This window comes from Daktulosphaira vitifoliae, unplaced genomic scaffold (genome assembly GCF_025091365.1).
Source record: "Daktulosphaira vitifoliae isolate Bord-2020 unplaced genomic scaffold, ASM2509136v1 Scaffold_1, whole genome shotgun sequence".
NCBI lineage: Eukaryota > Metazoa > Arthropoda > Insecta > Hemiptera > Phylloxeridae > Daktulosphaira > Daktulosphaira vitifoliae.
In genome coordinates this window covers 32,169,863-32,179,682 of record NW_026099572.1, presented here as the reverse complement: position 1 = coordinate 32,179,682, position 9,820 = coordinate 32,169,863, and the positions used below count along the sequence as shown (strand labels likewise).

The 9,820-nt window shown below is 23.3% G+C and overlaps 1 protein-coding gene across 2 annotated transcripts in view; it reads left to right on the top strand.

The window, feature by feature from the left end:
- The first annotated feature begins 4,191 nt into the window (after positions 1 to 4,191).
- Positions 4,192 to 9,820, top strand: part of LOC126895999 (lachesin-like) — a 45,674-nt gene continuing 40,045 nt past the window's right edge. For both annotated transcript variants that reach the window (XM_050668389.1, XM_050668388.1), the window contains exon 1: positions 4,192 to 4,333. The gene's annotated coding sequence lies outside the window, so the exon portion shown is untranslated. The remainder of the gene's footprint in view (positions 4,334 to 9,820) is intronic.

The following is a 9,820-nucleotide window of genomic DNA, read 5'->3' as shown; positions in this document are numbered from 1 at the left end:
TTGTTAACACCTCGAACCTATTTTTTATTAAAAAATAATTTTTCTTTACTCAATATTATTTTTATTATAAATAATAAAAGTTTATTAAACTCAAATCAAATAACATAATATATATATACATATACATATTAACGAAATAAAAATTTAGTTAAGATTACAGTAATGTACATAACAAAAATATTGAATTAATATATCTATGCTATTTCTATATTGTGAGTTTTTTATCATTCTTTTTTACACTTTACAATTAAAAACACGTGTTACTGCTACTCATATAAAATATTTGAATGCACAGAATGTCTAAAGTGACTCGCCTACGATGTGCTAATATAAATTGCACTGCAACATGTTACAGACAGCTTCCCATGATGGTTATAGTTTGTCAATTTTACATTTTTATGTATAAAATATCTACCTACGTGTCATCTGTGAAATAAACATGATGTTAATTTATATTAGGGTTTATAGCCTACAATTTTCCCATATATCATGTACATTAATTAAAAAAACAATTGTTATGGTGTTAAAAGAATAGCGTATTTACAAAAGTGATAAATCATCTTCAATAATTATTATATCAAAGAGTAATACTCATATTATGAAAACGCCTGTATTGTAACTATTATTATTTTTATGGATTTAATTTCCCAATAATTTTAAGTTTGCAATCATTTCTAAAATATAATCAGAAAAGTAAAATTGTTTATTATAGAAAACGAACATGACAAGTATTTAAAGAAAACTTAATACTGTAAATTGTTATTTATTCGTATATTCACCAAACTTAAATTTATTTAATTAATAACTTCTCGACAATTATCTGTATAATTTATAGATTTTTATTGGGATAACTTTTTCTAAAAAAAGAAAATGTGTAATACCGTCAAATGGGCCACTTTGGAATGGTGTTTTAAACTAGAGTCAGTAAAATATTTTATATATTTCATCACTTAATACAGCTACTAATGGTTAATTATGATAAATTATAATTTCAATTGTAAAATTGAAATTATGAATAAACAGCAAGTGATTTAGACACTTGCTTTTTATTCAATATTATTATTATTATTTAATAAATTTATATTTACAATTTTAATAAATGTTTGCTATAGAGATACCAAATATATAACTACTTTATAACTTTTTATAATTTCTTTGTTAATTGTAATTGTAATTTTAATTTATTGAATATCAATACTTTATTTTATTTAGTTGCTATAATAACTACATTATAATTTATGTTTATTATATATATATTATAATTAGACCTATATATTTCTGAACTGTCTCAAAAACTATAAACCACCGTGCATGTAGGTTAACAGAAAAATTAAAACGTTTTTGGTGAAGAAAAGGTTTTGAAAAACTTAAAATTTTATATCATTCACACCGTTTTTTACTATAACAATAAAATAATGATGACATTATTATCAATTTTTTTACATATAATATATTATGTGAGATAATTATTTTTTTTTCTAATAACCTAAACCTTAAAACCACTAATTACCAAGTGTTGAGGCACTCAGTGTTTCTCTAAAATCCATTAATACGTTACAGATATATATTAAATGGTTCTATTATTTTTTTGTTTTGTGAAAGTGGTTTCAGTTGGATTTAGAAAAGAGATTTACTAAATTTAAACGCGTTTTACTTCATATTTTTATTTGTTGTACGTATTTCAAAACATCAATATTATGATAGAATCATATTTTTCCATTTTATTATTTACCACTCGGGGTCACATACACTAATATGTATAAAAAATAAAAATAATACGAGGTTTAAACTATATTTTCATTTATAGAATTCATCGTGTGTTGATACGGTCGAAATCCATTATGTTCATTTGTTCCAATGCAAACATTTTATACCGCATGCACTCAATAGATTTGGTATAAAATAATAGAGTCCAACACTTTTAAAATACGGGTATAGGACACGTGATTGACGATAGCACTTTTGCCGACTGCCTTCCCCAACACCTCGAAAGGAGAACTTAGGCGCTAATCAACCCTACGTTTCGTGTAGGTAATTATTGGTATTTGACTGTAAATTGCGTTAAAATAAAGGGGATAAACACACATACAAACAAATTAGCATATCGGTTATCACAGTATAACCCAAAGCTTTCAAACACTTATTCGACAATTATATACCTTCGTTATGTTACCTGATGATGTATGTCGGAAAGAGTACTGAAAAATAGTTCATATATTTTTCACTGAAACTGCATAGTATTGTGTGATTTATTTTTTTACCTATTATGTTTAATTAATATTTGTCACTGGAATAGGTTATAATTTTACGAATAAAATACTAGCCTATAGCTGTTATTGAAATGTCGAAATTAAATTATTAATCTAATTATAAATGTGCGGCTATGCATTATTCTTACGTTTCATTTAAATATATATTATCATAGAATACGTACTTTATTTAAATCCAACGTATAAAACAGGAATCGCAATATCGTTGTGACGTGAATTAAAACTGAGTTCTTCTTATGCTGGGGTTAAACTTAGTCGATTTACATGATAAGAGAGAAACTTTCACTAGTACACCCAAAAGTCCAATTTTTCATTAACGCAAAGGAGTTTGGAATTTGATAGAGAATTATACTGCCAAAGAGTTTTACAACTCAAAATTTCCATTCAAAAGCAGAATACAGTACGTACATTGCTGTAACATATACAGCCATGTATTATCATATTAATTCAAAAATTAAATCACTTATTTTGTTCAGAAATCAGAATTAATATGGTATTATTAATGTTAAGAATATCATTTAAATTTAAATTTGATCGATTTAATTTTTTGTCAATTTATATAGATAAAAATGTTTGGAAATACATTTTAAAAGGGTTAGATTAACATATATCAAAATACGAACATTTAACTAAATCGTAAAAAATAAATTACTTTTCATAAATTATTCATTGGATACATCAACAAAAGATTCATTTTTTAATTGTTACCTTTAGTCAAAGTAGTAAGTATCAAATGTAAAAGTCCTTTTTATTATTAGCTCAGTTGACTTAGGATTTATGTCAACTCTAAACCACAATACAGAAAACATTTGTTTGTACAATACTTTGTTAAAATAATAAACCACTTGCATGTTTAAAATGATATGAATTAAATAAAATTTTATCAAATATCATTATGATTACAATAATAAAAATGTCGGAATTAAATAATTCAAAACATATTTAATAATTTTCGAAAAATCAAATTTATTTTAAGTATTATCAATTTTTTTAATATATTCTCAATTAAATAAATATATTGACAATTTTTATTGTGATAGATAGCTGTCATAGACATATATATATATATATATATTTAAATTTGTATTTCAATGCTATTTATAAATGTATCGGTTAAAAAAAATAATACTATTTATAGGTACTCTTTGCACTTATAATTGTTGACAATAAATATTTGCACATAATATTTCATATACAATTTTTTTAAATCCACTGTACTAAAGCTTTATAGTTAATTTTGAAGTCTGTAGGTTGTTATTTAAAGGACGATTTCGAGGAAGAAGAATGAGTGACATTTAGAACAGTTTATAAATGTTTGACATGAAATATATCAAGAGAACATTCTTAGAAGGATAGCTTGGATTAAAAAGTTTTTAGTAAACATATTACGATAAATGATGGTTTTAATTCGGTAAAATAGTTTCAAACAAAGAAACTTGTTTATACATTACTAAATGATTTAATTATACTTACCTCACATTATAGTTCTTTTAATGTTGTTTTGTACAGTTGATTCATATTTTTTATATGTAGTAATTAATATTTTATTTCATTATCAATATTCAATGTTTAGTTAAGTTATATATTTTTCAAGTTTTCAAAATTTATTCATCGTTGAAATATAAGATAAACTCGTTACACAGATTTTGGAAACAAATAAAAAAAATAATTTTAAAACAGTTTATTTAACAATATTTTCACATTTATTTACTAAAAATTAGGTAAGCTTTAGTTTTTAAGTTTTAAAACATTGTTAAATGAAGTTTATACGAACTTGAATTTTTTGTTTACTTGTCAATTTGTCAAAAACGAGGAAATTTAATAGTCGTAGGTTTAAGAATAATAGGTGGGGGCGTGTTTACACGTAGGCGGTGCTCAGCTGAGATGGCACATGGTTATTACCGAGGCAGTGTGCTTTAAACTTTGGTAGTGACGCCCGTCCGTCGCAACCGTTCGAAAGTCTGTTTTACGGTCCAAAATTCGAAATACCATTAAATCACGTGCTACGGAAATTTCACCTTCGGTGTTTTCTCATCCAATTAAGTTGCGATGTTGTTATTCAGGTATGTTTAAAATATTTAAATAAAAATAATTGTTAGCAACTTGACTGTACAAAATCAAAAAAAAAAGAAATATGTATACACGTGCCGTAAGTGAATAATAAAACAAAATTAATAGGATTAAAGTTTATCTTGTACATCATGCACTTTACTTGGATGAATAATTTGTGGTTTAAGTGAAATAAAATCCGAATGCATCAATGAAACCTTAAAAGTCAATGTAAAATATAAAATGATAGTCTAATACGCTTTGAAGTGGAATTGGAATAAAAGATTGGACGTATTTTCGAGCTTAATAAAATTAAAACTAAGAGATATTTATTTAAAGTAAATCATATTTAAAAGATAACATTCTAGCATTGCATTTTTTTGATGTAATAATATAAATAAGTAATAATACGTTTGCCAAGTTGAAGCGGACTGTAGATTTTTTTATTATAATGTAAATTTGTTTTAATTTAATAATACTTCTATTAATGTATAATTTAATGAACATTTTATCATAATAATGTTCAACCAAATTAACCTTGAATTAGAATATTAACATAAATATTAAAAATATTAACTACAGTTTTGTTTATATTTATGAAAAACTAAGAAATATAAAATAATAATATGAAACAAGTATATTTTATTATTGGATTAAATAAAATATATGACTTAATAAGTTAAAAACTAACTGGTAACAATTAATAGTTTCTTATAATCTTATAGTGCATTGTGGTAATAAATAACATCCAGTAACTAAATTATATTTTTACAGTCTATGTTATATTTTATATCAATAATAAAATATATATTTTCTTATTTAAAAACATATTTTTTAATATTTAAAGTTAATACATATTAAAGAGTTTTTTAAAGACATTTAATCAACTATTAGGGTTTTAGTTAAAAAAAAAGATTTTTTTTATTATTTAAATCATATTATTTGGATATAATAATATATAACAATTAATTTATTACATTAGAGGTGTTTTTCTGAGTTTTATAACTGATAATAATTTAAATTTTCTATTATTTTTTATCTCAATATATTACAAAGTATTAAAAACTTATTAACTCTTTAAATTTATAGAAATTTGACTTTTTTCATATTAAACTTCAAAGTTACAAGAGTTTTTAAATGTAAAATGTAAAGAAATTTCATGGTTTACATAATAATTTTTTTCATTAAATTTTATTTTATTTAATTTGTTTTAGAATTCTTTCGGAATGTATTTTTTGTTATTATTTACTCTCTATTACAATTTTATTCGTTTAAGACACATTTGAACTATCTGAAAAAATATATTTGTCTATTGAATAACCAAGAAATTACATTTTTTTTTGTAACACGGCTTTTGTAACAAAAGGTCTTATCAACCCTTTGTCCTAAAAAAATGTCATTGTGATTCCCATATGTTAGTTTGTTAAAAAAATTGTCTTATTATAAAATTATGCCAAGCAATTTTAAGCGAAAACTGTGTTGAAATGTCATCATTCATCATGCTTGATGACAGTAGTAGCAGGAAAATTCAATTTAAACAATCTTTATAGTGACAAACCTTTTGGAGTTAGGTGAGCTATGCCTTTGTACTTACAATTTTCGTATTAGTATAAAAAAAAGATGAAAAAGAAAAAATAACAGTAAGCATTTATTGATGAGTTAAGTTTTTCATTTTCATTTTTACTGTTTACAAGAATAGTATGATTTATCTTTATTCGACGTAACCACTTTTGGGTACTGTTATAATAAAAAATAATAACAATGAATACCTTATGAAAGACCTATACAGAGTGATCGCTTGAGGATAAGACACTCTAGAAACTATTGTAAATGTTAAATTTTTGTAAAGAATGATATTGTTTGATTTAAAAACTCTATAATAATATGTAGCGAAATAATTTTTTTCATTAATTCAAACACAAAAGCCTAAACTTTAATTTTCTTAAATGGAAATCCTTATTTTTGGTTTGATTATATGATAACAAAAAAATGTTCAAAAAATTTTATTCTTAAAATATTTTGTCTGACAAACCGTTTGTGTTTTAAAATTTTATAAGTATTTGGATTTTAAATGGAAAATCATTATATTGTGTTTTCATAATACTAATGTCTATTAAAATTCGTTTAAATTATTATCATGATGAACCAAACGGTTCATTAACTAAAAAATATTACAAGAATAAAATCGTTTGAACATTTTTTTCTTACATCTATAAACTATAAACTAAATACGATTTTACTAAATATATCTTAAAAAGAAATAACATTTATAATTATCAAATGAAAATAAGAAGTTGACTGTATATTTTTTTAAATTATTATCAATATTATTGAAGTTAATATTTTTTCATTATTGATAAATCTTAGGGTGATATAGGGAATCGAAAGTTTAAAAGAGATTTAGAAATAACTCATTTTTTTTTCTATAATAATATCTTATTTAATGATGTTATCATTATTAAGAAAATAATATTTATGTAAGAAGGTTGGACAAATCAACAGTTTACATTGATTTTATTGAATTATTCGAATTGATTATAATCTACTACAGCTACTAAAATAAAAAAATCTAAAACACTAAATTAATTACTGAATAAATTAAGTATTTTATGTTATATCACAAGTAAAATATAATATTATGAGTAGCATAATTGAAAAATTAATGTAAAGCTAACCAATAATAAATTTTCAATTACGGTAGTATTTTAAGGACAACTAAGTGCACCCACACATTTTCGTATCTCAACTTAAAATTTATTTTTTATTAAGCTAAGTGAAATTATTATCGTTAGTATTTATTTTATATGTTTAAAGAAATATTTGATACATAAAATTAGTTGTTTTTGGAAATGCGGCGTGATTTAATTTTGAAAGAGTATGTTTTCATTTGTTATGTATTTATTATTTTTTAACTTAGCTTATTTGTAAACGTTATAATAATAATATTGATAAAGAACTGTTTAGAATAGAATAGAATAGTTTATTTTATTGTTGTACTTTTGTTAATTATTGTATTCCAACAATTACACCAATTTAATGTGTTACTGTGCTTATGAACACTCAATTTCTTTTTAATGAATTAAATGATTTAATGAATGTTTTGCATTTATAACAACTAAGCAACGTGATATTCTTAGAAAAAATTCGATATATTCAATTTTTAAGCTAATTGTTCTAAATTTATAACTCTTAAGAATATACTAATATTAATGAATAATGCGAAAATTTTAGTTACTTTAATTTAGAATGTATGCACTTCATGCTTTTTAATGATACCGGTTCTTATGAAAATTGTACTGTATCTCTCAAGGGAACATTGTTGAATGAGATTAACACTTTTTCAGAATGAAAAAGAAATGTCCTGTGAAACACAACGTACATTTTTTAGTGTTGTCCCAAAAGCGCTGTATTAGGGTCTTATGAATGCTTTAGTGTAGAGGGATTTCCTTCTATTGTAAATAAGGTACAAAAAATGTGTGCACGATGTTGTTAGTTTATCGTGCTAGAGTCACTTGCAATTTATTAATATTGCGACTGCATATAACCAAACCATATATAATCATATAAACACCATAATATGGTTTTAATGAAGTTAATTAAAAATTAATATTAATCATATTGAATTTACTTCATTAAAATTTACTTACACACGTTATACATAATTGTATTTATTTATTTATAATTAATACGCCGAATATAGAAAACTGAGCTTCAGAAAATATATCGTGTTAATACGTACCTTAAAATTAGAGCAGAGTCGTTTTAAAATGTATAATATGTTATCAAAATTTTTAAAAGAGATAGATTTTCATAAAACTGTGTACTCAATTAGGATACAAAGAAAATTAAATTCTTGCTTACATATTAATTATATGGATTAATCAATCAATTAACATATACACTAGGTTTTTAAATTATATTTATTATCAATTATTAAGTATTCATTAAATTTATCTATGGTTAATATGGTATTTTATTAAATAGAAAGCATTACTCTGTTTAAATTATATTTTTACTAGTTAGTTTTTTGCGCCTAGCCTTTACAATGAAAAAAATTTATAGTTACGACCGAAAATAATGTTTAATTTATTGACGAAATAATTGTATAGTTAGGAGAATTATTTATTTAATTGATCCAATTATAAAAATAGTTAGATACATTTATTTTAGTAATTCCAATTAGATATAATAGTTGNTATTTTAGTAATTCCAACTAGATATAATAGTTGTCCCATTTATATGAGTTAATTATTCTATGATAATTTTGTCGCTATATTAACAAATTGTTAATAGCTATAAAATAGATTTTACCGTGTAACTAGTCTGTATAAAAGTTTTATTTAAAAAAAGATTTTTAAAATAACAGTTTAATTTCATAATTTAAAAGTAGATTACTTTTTAAAATACTAACATTACCTTCAAAATATTTTATTGCATATTTGAAGATGTCATAATGTTAAAATAAAAGCCTGTAATAAAAAATAGCTTTATTATAAAACTTATTGTTGATGTTGTTTGACACCATTTTACATTGAAAAAACTGTTGAGTTGAAACAACCATTTGAAAAGTTACCCTAACCAAAAAACATAGTTAATATAGTTTGAAAACTAAATAATATACATTGTTCAAATCTATGACTAACAACTATAATTAACTCGTATGTCATCTATATTTTAGTTAATCAAAGTATAAAAGAGCAATTAAATGTATTTAGTAATTTCAAGAAGATTACTATAGTTGTGCCAAATATAATTTATTCAACTATTTTAGTAAGGTTTTTCTCTACGACGCATTGGGTCGCGGGTTCTAATCTTGTTCCGTGTCTCTTTATTTCACATGATTTTCGGTATACTCTCGATGACCGGCCGTCAATCCTCAGCTTTGTTATAAATTATATAAAATATCCATAAAAGGATATTTGTGTATATTTTATACATATATAATATAAAGTTTATCATTTAAAAAAAGAGTAAAAAACTTAGAGACTTTTTAAGAGAGGAATGTACTTCTTTTATGGTTTGGTAAGTTTAACTTGATGACAGTTTATAAACTATAACTGCAAGTTTGTATAATTTGAAATTCTTAATATGTATTGTTCAACATAATTTTGCTAGAAACAATCCTTAATACTTTTGTAAAAACGTTTTGTTTTACCAAGAAACTGTACCTGGTTTTGTTATCCTAGATTATCGTTTATCGTTGAAAATCCAGCACAGATTAGATGCTTTTTATTGAGTCTCCTTTAGAATAATAAGTAGACACAAATATGGGGTTATACATCGGATTAAAATTAAAAGTTTTTACGGATAACCGATGGGATGCGTTAAGTATATAGTTTTAACAAGTTTTTTTGATATTTTTTTAATACTTAGAATCAAAAGAAGAGTTTAAAGTTCTTTTACAGTATAGCTTTACTCAAAAGTAATATTATGATGTCGAAAAGAGACATTTTTTTTTTCTAGAGCAGTCATCAGATTGCCCTTCGTAACTTAATTATTAA